The sequence below is a fragment of the Triticum urartu genome, chromosome 3 (genome assembly GCF_003073215.2).
Source record: "Triticum urartu cultivar G1812 chromosome 3, Tu2.1, whole genome shotgun sequence".
Lineage (NCBI taxonomy): Eukaryota > Viridiplantae > Streptophyta > Magnoliopsida > Poales > Poaceae > Triticum > Triticum urartu.
The window spans coordinates 720,276,641-720,288,554 of NC_053024.1; positions in this window are offsets into that span (position 1 = coordinate 720,276,641).

Sequence of the window (11,914 nt, forward strand, 5' to 3'; positions counted from 1 at the left end):
TTTTTTATTTATACTTACAACTAAATACTTATAGTTTTTTAGTGATTTCTTTTTGATTTTAGGTCACAAAAATTATAAACTTTCTGTTAGTGCCATTAGTTTTAAAATTTTGAATAGTTTAAATTTGTATTTTTTAAAATTTATGTGAATCACTAGTTTATGAATAACTTTACTATAAAAATAGAATTTTTTTCTTTTTGGCTATTTATTTTTATTTACACTTACAATTAAATACTTATAGTTTGATTTTAGGTCACAAAAATTATATTCTTTTTGCTATTGAAGAATATTATAGTTTTATTTTAGTTGATCATAACATAATATTTTAATTGATTGTTTTTATTTTCATAAAAGTTTTGTAGTTCATTCTGTTTGCTATTAATTCATTCTTTGAGCTAAATGACTCTGAAATTGGAAAGCATTTAAAAATGAACTCTGAAAAGGATGAAAGTTGGCATGGTATCATCATTTCACCCACATAGCATGTTCCAAAAAGTAGAGAGGGTTACGACAAAAACTTGATGCACTTCGTGTACAAAATGGACAATTACTTTCGAAGTATCAAAGTTTCGGACAATAACTGTGCCACATCATTGGCTAGGACGAATGGTTCGTCTGTGTACCCAAGATTGTTTAGATCCACTATTGTCATACCGTACTGTGGGTCTACCTGTACCCCGCCTCCTGACATATTGATCCATTTGCCTCAACACATCATAAGACATGAAAGCATTTCAAATGAACTCTGAAAAAGTTGAAAGTTGGGATGGTATCATAATTTCACCCACATAGCATGTGCATATACAAAATGGACAATGGTAGCATGTTCGTCTGTTACAAATTTGGCATGGTATCATCATAATAGTTGCGGGAGAAAGTCTTCACTTTTTCTTCGCTTGTGTCATTTGCTTATTGCGCCGTAACCATGGATAATCTTCATTGTTTATCATATGCTTGGGTCAGCCTTGACATTGAAGGGAGGAATTTCATGAAACTTTTCATAATCTTCAGACATGTCTGTCTTGCCGTCCACTCCCAGGATGTCCCTTTTTCCTGAAAGAACTATGTGGCGCTTTGGCTCATCGTATGATGTATTCGCTTCCTTATATTTTCTTTTTCTCGGTTTGGTAGACATGTCCTTCACATAGATAACCTGTGCCAGATCATTGGCTAGGACGAACGGTGCGTCAGTGTACCCAAGATTTTTCAGATCCACTGTTGTCATTCCGTACTGTGGGTCTACCTGTACCCCGCCGCCTAACAGATTGACCCATTTGCACTTAAACAAAGGGACCTTAAAATCAGGTCCGTAGTCAAGTTCCCATATATCCACTATGTAACCATAATATGTATCCTTTCCGCTCTCGGTTGCTGCATCAAAGCAGACGCCACTATGTTGGTTGGTGCTCTTTTGATCTTGGGCGATCGTGTAAAATGTATTCCCATTTATCTCGTATCCTTTGTAAGTCAATACAGTCAAAGATGGTCCCCTGGACAACAAGTACAACTCATCACAAATAGTGTTGTCACCTCTGAGACGTGTTTCCAACCAACTGCTGAAAGTCCTGATGTGTTCACATGTAATCCAGTCATCGCACTGCTCCGGGTGTTTGGAGCGCAGACTGTTCTTGTGTTCATCGACATACGGGGTCACCAAGGTAGAGTTCTGTAGAACTGTGTAGTGTGCTCGAGACCAAGAATATCCGTCCCTGCATATTATTGAGTCTCTTCCAAGAGTGCCTTTTCCAGCCAGTCTCCCCTCATACCGCGATTTAGGGAGACCTATCTTGTTAAGGCCAGGAATGAAGTCAACACAAAACCCGATAACATCCTCTGTTTGATGGCCCATGGAGATGCTTCCTTCTGGCCTAGCGCGGTTACAGACATATTTCTTTAGGACTCCCATGAACCTCTCAAAGGGGAACATATTGTGTAGAAATACGGGCCCCAGGATGACAATCTCGTCGACTAGATGAACTAGGACGTGCGTCATGATATTGAAGAAGGATGGTGGGAACATCAGCTCGAAACTGACAAGACATTGCGCCACATCACTCCTTAGCCTTGGTACGATTTCTGGATTGATCACCTTCTGAGAGATTGCATTGAGGAATGCACATAGCTTCACAATGGCTAATCGGACGTTTTCCGGTAGAAGCCCCCTCAATGCAACCGGAAGCAGTTGCGTCATAATCACGTGACAGTCATGAGACTTTAGGTTCTGAAACTTTTTCTCTGGCATATTTATTATTCCCTTTATATTCGACGAGAAGCCAGTTGTGACCTTCATACTGAGCAGGCATTCAAAGAAGATTTCTTTCTCTTCTTTCGTAAGAGCGTAGCTGGCAGGACCTTTATACTGCTTCGAAGGCATGCCGTCTTTTTCGTGCAAACATTGCAGGTTCTCCCGTGCCTCAGGTGTATCTTTTGTCTTCCCATACACGCCCAAGAAGCCTAGCAGGTTCACGCAAAGGTTCTTCGTCACGTGCATCACGTCGATTGAGAAGCGGACCTCTAGGTCTTTCCAGTAGGGTAGGTCCCAAAATATAGATTTCTTCTTCCACATGGGTGCGTGTCCCTCAGCGTCATTCGGAACAGCTAGTCCACCGGGACCCTTTCCAAAGATTACGTAGTGTAAATCATTGACCATAGCAAGCACGTGATCACCGGTGCGCATGGCGGGCTTCTTCCGGTGATCTGCCTCGCCTTTGAAATGCTTGCCTTTCTTTCGACATTGATGGTTGGTCGGAAGAAATCGACGATGGCCCAGGTACACATTCTTCCTGCATTTGTCCAAGTATATACTTTCGGTGTCATCTAAACAGTGCGTGCATGCGTGGTATCCTTTGTTTGTCTGTCCTGAAAGGTTACTGAGAGCGGGCCAATCATTGATGGTCACGAACAGCAACGCCTTAAGGTTAAATTCCTCCTGTCTGTGCTCATCCCACGTACGTACACCGTTTCCATTCCAAAGCTGTAAAAGTTCTTCAACTAATGGCCTTAGGTACACATCAATGTCGTTGCCGGGTTGCTTAGGGCCTTGGATGAGAACTGACATCATAATGAACTTCCGCTTCATGCACATCCAAGGAGGAAGGTTATACATACATAGAGTCACGGGCCAGGTGCTGTGATTGCTGCTCTGCTCCCCGAAAGGATTAATGCCATCTGCGCTTAAAGCAAACCATACATTCCTTGGGTCCTTTGCAAACTCATCGCAGTACTTTCTCTCGATTTTTCTCCACTGCGACCCGTCAGCGGGTGCTCTCAACTCCCCATCTTTTTTTCGGTTCTCACTATGCCATCGCATCAACTTGGCATGCTCTTCGTTTTTGAACAGACGTTTCAACCGTGGTATTATAGGAGCATACCACATCACCTTCGCAGGAACCCTTTTCCTGAGGGGCTCGCCGTCAACATCACCAGGGTCATCTCGTCTGATCTTATACCGCAATGCACCGCATACCGGGCATGCGTTCAGATCCTTGTATGCACCGCGGTAGAGGATGCAGTCATTAGGGCATGCATGTATCTTCTCCACCTCCAATCCTAGAGGGCATACGACCTTCTTTGCTGCGTATGTACTGTTGGGCAATTCGTTATCCTTTGGAAGCTTCTTCTTCAATATTTTCAGTAGCTTCTCAAATCCTTTGTCAGCCACAGCATTCTCTGCCTTCCACTGCAGCAATTCCAGTACGGTACCGAGCTTTGTGTTGCCATCTTCGCAATTGGGGTATAACCCTTTTTTGTGATCCTCTAACATGCGATCGAACTTCAGCTTCTCCTTTTGACTAATGCATTGCGTCCTTGCATCGACAATGACCCCCGGAGATCATCATCATTGGGCACATCGTCTGGTTCCTCTTGATCTTCAGCAGCTTCACCCGTGGCAGCATCATTGGGCACATTGTCTGGTTCCTCTTGATCTTCACCAGCTCCCCCCGTTGCAGCATCACCGTATTCAGGGGGCACATAGTTGTCATCGTACTCTTCTTCTTCGCCGTCTTCCATCATAACCCCTATTTCTCTGTGCCTCGTCCAAACATTATAGTGTGGCATGAAACCCTTGTAAAGCAGGTGGGAGTGAAGGATTTTCCGGTTAGAGTAAGACCTCGTATTCCCACATTCAGTGCATGGACAACACATAAAACCATTCTGCTTGTTTGCCTCAAGCCGCATCGAGAAACTCACGCACGCCCTTAATGTACTCGCGGGTGTGTCTGTCACCGTACATCCATTGCCGGTTCATCTGCGTGCATTATATATAATTAAGTGTCCAAATTAATAGAAGTTCATCATCACATTAAAACCAAAGTGCATACATAGTTCTCATCTAACAACATATAGCTCTCCAGAGCATCTAATTAATTAAACCATACATTGAAACTATGTAAAGCATTTCAATGCGAAAACAAATGCGATCATAATCGCAACCAAGGTAACAATTGATCCAACGGCATAATGATACCAAGCCTCGGTATGAATGGCATATTTTCTAATCTTTCTAATCTTCAAGCGCATTGCATCCATCTTGATCTTGTGATCATCGACGACATCCGCAACATGCAACTCCAATATCATCTTCTCCTCCTCAATTTTTTTAATTTTTTCCTTCAACAAATTGTTTTCTTCTTCAACTAAATTTAACCTCTCAACAATAGGGTCGGTTGGCATTTCCGATTCACATACATCCTAGATAAATAAAATCTATGTCACGTTGGTCGGCATATTTTTCATAAACAATAAATGAACCAATAGTTATAAAGATAATATACATACCACATCCAAATCATAGACAGGACGAGGGCCGACGGGGGCATATACCAAAACCATCGCACTATATAAGATGCAATAATAAATGTAAGAAAATGATACAAGTATCTATCTAAACATACAAGTAAGAATATTTTTCCTTTTAGAAAGAAGATAAGAACAAGAGGCTCACCACGGTGGTGTCGGTGATGAGATCGGCGCGGGTGATTGATGGCGGTGAAGACGGGGACGGGGCGTGACGGACCGCTAAATCTTGACAAATCTCGAGGAAAATGGAGCTTGGAGGTCGAGCTTCGAGAGGAGAAAGCTTAAGTAGTGTGGCTCGGGCATTCCATCGGACACCTCATGTGCATAGGAGGTGAGCTAGAGCACCACAAAGCCCTCTCCCCCTCGGCCAGAAAAAATAGAGCACTGTGCTCTGCTCTTGCGCGAGGGGGTATATATAGGCACTTCATTGGTCCCGGTTGGTGGCATGAACCGGGACTAAAGGGGAGCCTTTGGTCCCGGTTCAAGCCACCAACCGGGACCAATGGTGGTGGGCCAGGAGCGAGGCCCATTGGTCCCGGTTCATCCCACCAACCGGGACCAAAAGGTCCAGATGAACCGGGACCAATGGCCCACGTGGCCCGGCCGACCCCCTGGGCTCACGAACTGGGACCAATGGCCACATTGGTCCCGGTTCTAGACTGAACCGGGACTGATGGGCTGACCCGGCCTGGACCATAGCCCTGTTTTCTACTAGTGTTCGGAAGCTAGCCATGAGAGGCCTCGGTGGTACCAATTGATTTTGAGGTCGTAGTATTGGGTCTATATGAAAAAACTAAAACTGAACGAAATTTAGAACAATTTTGAGACTTAAGTGAAGACTTTAAACGAAAGTAGGAACATAGAAGGAGGTCCCGGGAATCAGTCCGATGATTGCCTAATGTTGGAGTGAGGAAGTGAATCAAGTCACCAGTATTTAACAAATCAAGCAATCCAAAAACTTGACATGTATTTAGCCAATCCAAAATTAATAAATTAATTTTTATTATCAGAAAAGCTATATGATGAAGTTCACCAGGGGCCAACCCTGGCTAACGCTCGCTCTAGTGTTACACGGACATTGGCACATGTACAAGGCAAATTTTATTTTAGGTTACATGGAAGTATTTTTATTAAGAGACTGGCATTTTAATAAGTAAAGAAATGGCAACCTGGTGCATGTAGCTCCCGCTTGCGCAGGGTCCAGGGAAGGGTCCGACCACTTTGGGTCTATAGTATGCAGCCTTTCCCTACATTTCTGTAAGAGGCTGTTTCCAGGACTTGAACCCATGACCTCATGGTCACAAGGCAGCAGCTTTACCACTGCGTCAAGGCTCCCCTTCTGGCATTTTAATAAGTAATACATGAATTTTTCTATCATTATGAGCATGGAAGTGTTTTATTAATAGATTGGCATTATTAAGAGCATGACATTTTATTATTAATAACATGGAATCTTTATTATTAGAAAGATGGCAGATTTATTATTAACGGGTTGGTTGTTTTATTATTGGGCCATGGCATTTACATTATTTGTTGACATGACATTTTTATTATTAGGATGATGGCAATTTTATTATATAGAGCATGAAATTTTCATTATTATTGACATTACATTTTTATTATTAGGAGGATGTCTATATAATTATAAATAGGATGGCAATTTTATTATATGGAGTGTGGCAGTTTCATTATTGTTGACATGCCATCTTTATTATTAGGAGGATCGTAGTTTTTTATATGAGTTTTTGCATAGTGGACCAACTCAAGCAAAAAAAAATACATCATGGCATTTTGTATTTTGGTCCATGGCACATTTTACATAGCAACATTGCATTTTCATGTTTTTACAAGAAATTCATTTTTTGTTCATGACATTTTTGTTAAGAATTGCTGGGCCTCTGGGCCATTGGGGGTTTACCCTGGCGAACGAAATGATTCTGATGGGCCATCCCTTGGCGAATATTAAGTAAGGGGCGAGAGTTTCATTGGTTCGCTTCCCGGACGGCCCGTGGGGCCCTTTATAATTGCAAGGGCATATAAATTGTTTCTAAACCAAGCTTTCTTTGCCTTACTACCTATCGATAATCAGTATCTATAATAACAAGTAAATATCCATGTATCCATCATAAAGTGTCTATTATGAAATGTGAACTACAATATGTTTATTTGCCTTAGGGCCTGTTTGTTTCATAAGTCCCAGGACTTTTTTAAGTCCCAACTTATAAGTCATAAGTCCCTGCCTGTTTGTTTACATCGACTTATAAGTCTCGAGTCCCTGCCTGTTTGTTTACAGGGACTTATAAGTTCATAACCATTTTTCATACAAACGAATTACAGAATAGTGACAACCGAAATAACACTTGTTCATACAAACGATTAACACTTGTTGATAAGAACCAAAATAAGAGAGAGTACATAACAACTGAGATAAAAGAAATTACAAGCGAACAACACTTGTTCATATCATTGTTGTTTCAACGACCACAACCCATCAGCGACTCAAACTCTGAATTGATTCATAGCAGCACTGTCCATCTCATTTGTTGAATCATTTGTTGTGGTCGTTGGCATAGCCAATGGTACATAATTTTCATCTTCATCACACTTGTCGAATTCTATATCGGGCAGTTGACTTTGTCTAATAAAATTGTGCAGTGCAATGCAAGCCACAATGATTTTGCTTTGTTTCGGCTGTGGATAACTAGGCAAATGAAACAAAATCCTCCACTTGTTCTTCAAGACTCCAAAACACCTCTCGATGACATTTCTAAGTGAAGAATGGGTGAAATTGTAGTGTTCCTTTTTTCCTCTAGGCATTGTGCCATCACGGTACTCCTGGAAATGATAGGTTAAACCCTTGTATGGTGCAAGATAACCCGGTCTATTTGGGTACCCTGAGTCCACAAGATAAAACTTATTAGGTGGAGGTTTTGGAAACTTGTCACCAAATCTGGATCGTGCATCATTGAAGACCCTCATGTCATGCACTGATCCTGGCCAACCAGCTAGGACAAATGTGAATCTCATATCAAAGTCACACACACACATCACATTCTGACTCTTCTCCTTATGTCTATTCCTATGCTGGGTAGCAGTGGCAACTGGTACCACAACTTGTATGTGTGTCCCATCTATTGCACCAATGCAATTATCCATAAATGGTGCACACTTTCTAGATCTTAATTTGGAATGCACAGTTCTGAATTGACGATCTACTGGCTTGATGATGTCTTTTGCAAGCTTGATCAGACATTCCAAAACCTTATCAAACTTCCTTACAATTGTCTCCAATGACCTAACAAATCTGTTTTCTGCTTGTCTTACAGATTGTGGGGAACCTACTATCCAAAGAAACAGGCCTAGAGACTCAACTGATGACATTTTTTTAGTGGACTTCAAACCATAGGAATCAACTAGCACACTATGCAATTTTTCAAACACTGGTCTGTGCATTCTAAACATGTTGTAACAAGTAGTTTCGTTGCCTAGTGTTGTCATAACCCAATCATGCCCAGACTGTATTGGTACTCTTCTAGGTCCTTTGTTACCGTAAGAGTCCAAGTAGTACATACCAATCATGCAGGCCATCTGCATCATTCTTCTCTTCCTTTTTTGGTGCATGAACAACATCAGTGCTTCATCATCACTGCTGCTCCCATCATCATTGCTGATTCCATCAACACTGCTGTCATCATCCTGAAACATGCAAACATTAGTACAACTTCTTCATTATGCACCACCTCGTCAACTTGAAAACATTAGTACATGCAAATGAAACACACTAACACACATTCATCATTTAACAAGGTCACACACCACAGGTCCATTACATAGGTATATTATTAAAAGGACAATCAAGATAACTACTACATTAGTAGAACTTCTTCATCTGGCACCACCTCTTCAACCAAGTCAGTCTAGCGTCATCACTTGAAATGTTCTCAAATATGACTCTGTTTGCCTCATCTGCAAACAGTTAAGTTGCCATGAAGTACTCAACACTTGTTTCTTCTGCACCACATTTAAAGCCAACATTTGACAATGAGTAATGGATTCCTTAGTGCTGTTTGATTTCTTCTCCTTTGCCTTGTCCTTTGCTTCCTGCCTTTTGTTTGCATATTCAGTGATCATGTCAGAAGTGTTCTCACTATTCATAGTATTGATGAGCCCTGTCATTAGTTTCACCATTGGGCTCTTGTGTTTATTTCCTGGGCTTGTAGCTGTCTGTTCACCGCCGCTGCATCCCCTCTTCTTGCTGGTGGTGCTCATTGGACTCTGCTCATTTCCGTCAACGGCAACATCATATTCTTCTTCTTCATCTTCATCTAAGGGCGCATAAGCTGATGATCCATCAACTGCCACACCTTGAAATAACTCTATTAGCATATCCAAATACTCAGGATTGCCACCCTTGAATTTTCTGACATCTGGTGTCTCCTGCAACATTAGTTAGGTAATTAGGACAAGGCTAAATAATGTAACCAAGTGTGAGCAATTCAGATGTAATTTGCAGAATAATGTATGTACCTTAATTACTTTTTTCCACCACGCAGGTGATGCGGTTATAGCTCCATCTCCAGTTCGGCCACAACCAGTTTGCTGCCCCAACCACAACCAAGCAGTGTAGTAGCTCTTGAGTCTAGTTATGCAATTTTTGAATTTCTTGGTACTATGGAGGAGGCCAGCACGCTCATAAATTTTCTTCTTCATGTTATTGTAGGCTCTACTTGTCCAAGTACCATTCACACAGTGCCCATCCCTAGCTTCCTCACAGGTGATGTTACAAAATACAGTAATATGCGCGTCTATCCAATCAGCCTTGGCAATGTTTTTCTAAACAAAAAATAACAAGAACACAATTCAAACAAAAGTAGAATCAAGCTGTTTCTAATTCTACACCAACGTATACCATTATACACACCAGTAGCTAGCACAAAAAGAAGATGAACTTGCACCCTGAGACAAAAAAAAGAACTATGTACTAGTGCAATATACCATTGTGCAGCGCAATATAGCAATAAAAAATATACTAGTGCAATCAAAAATATAGCAACAACAGCATTGTATATACCATTGTACAATGCAATATACCAAGCAAAAATATACCTCTCCAAAAGCATTGTTGTCATCATCATCTTCAAAGCCTTCATTCTCGTCGACATCTTCTGAAGACGCAGCAGTTGACGACACACGTTGCTTCCCCGCAGTTTTTCCTCTACTGCCGGCCGCTGAGGACCCATTGCCTCGACCTATGCCGCGTCCGGTGACCTGGGACGAGGTCCTCCCACGCCCTATGATGCCTCCCTCAACGGCAGCTGCGGCCGGGGCGACGAACGGACGCGGGTTAGAGCCGCCTCGGCCTTCGATGTTCAGAGACCGGCTGTGGCCTCCTCCACCCTGGGGCATGGGCCTCCCACGACCACGTGCAACCGGAGGAAGGCCATGACCGGCCGACTGGTCAAAGAGAAGTTGCTGGTACGAGCCCAACTCCGGGAAGACGTTGATGTTGTTGTTGAGATCCAAGAAACCCATTCCTCTCCCGAGATTTCCACCGGCAGATGAGCCTTCTGGTGCCTCCTGAGACGAGGGGGATTGAGAGCAGAAGGGGATCTCGTCTTCCTCATCGGCCATGGCGGCGGCTGTTGAAGCTACCAGCGGTGGCAGCGATTGGTGCGACACAGGAAAGAGCGAGGCGACCAGGGGAACAAGGGGGCGATGCGGTACGCGATGTGAGGAGGGGAACGAGCGGCGTGCGGGGCGATGCGGTACGCGAGGCGAGGAGGGGATCGAGCGGTGCGGGTCCAGATCGATAAGTCCCAATAAGCTCCTCCCTGAGAGTCTTATTTGATAAGTCCCTAATCACCCCAATAAGTCCCTTGTGTTTGGTTTAGGTGGGACTTATAGGGACTTTTTTAAGTCCCTAAACCCATAAGTCCCTGGAAACAAACACCCTCTTAGTACCTATCCATATTATTATTTTTTAAACCCAGTCAAGATTTCAATGATTGACCTAGGACAGAACTTATTATATGGTTGCAAATCCAAAGTCACTTAAGTTTTTTTTGTTTCGGCATTATTAATTTAATACTCCCTCCCAAAATAAGTGTCTCAATTTTAGTAGGATGGAAGGAATATCTAGATATATAATTTCAGATTAATATCTTTAGGGATCATTTCCTCTTTTTTTTTGAGGGATAGGGATCATTTCCTTTGGTAGGCAATACCGAATTGGATGGATATATCAGCTTAAAATTGGAAACACGTCCCTAAATATAATGGGAAATGTTCCCACCCGGTGCGCCGGCCGAACTTTCGGCCGGCTCATGCGCCACGTTGGATCCTATGAGCCAGCCACGTCCACTCCCCACGCGTCATTTATGGACCCAGCAAACCGTATCCATCTTCCTCCTCCCTTATCCCTTTCATTCAGTTTTCCTCGAAATCAAACAGGACCTGCTCTGCTCCGACGACGTCCGCCTCCATCTGCCCCACGCATTTCCGGCGAGCGGCCGCATCCACCTCGCGCTGCGCTGCTCCGGCGACCTCCTCGCCTCCACCTACCCATGTGCTGCTCTGACGAGGGGCTGCACCTACCTACCTCCACATTTCTCCAGCCTTTTAACCTGCCCCCACGCTGCTCCGGCGAGCGCCTCGCCCTCGACCTGTCGCCATGCCGCTCCGGCGAGCGTCGTCGTGCTCCACCCGTGCGGGAACGGCGACTACGTTGTGCACGAGCGGACGAGATGCTGGAATCGGTGTCGGCGGGAGCTTCAATCGGTGGTATTTTTTGCTACATCTGGCTTCTTATTTTGCTGGAATCAGCAGTATTTTTTGCTAGGATCCACCTTATTTGAGTGCCTTTTGCTGCAACCAGTCCAAAACTTTGCAACCATCCTTTTGTTTTGTGCTACTACCGTTGCAGACCGTCTTTTGATATTTTTTGCTTAATTAGATCCATCTTTTTGCTGGAACCACTCTAGCCTTTTTGTTACCATGGTCTTTGAAATTTGCTTCTGCCGTCTTAGTTTTTGCTACCACCCTGTCTTTGACTTTTTGTTGGATCCATCTTATTTTTTGCTGGAACCACTTTAAGTTTTTCTACCATGGTCTTTGT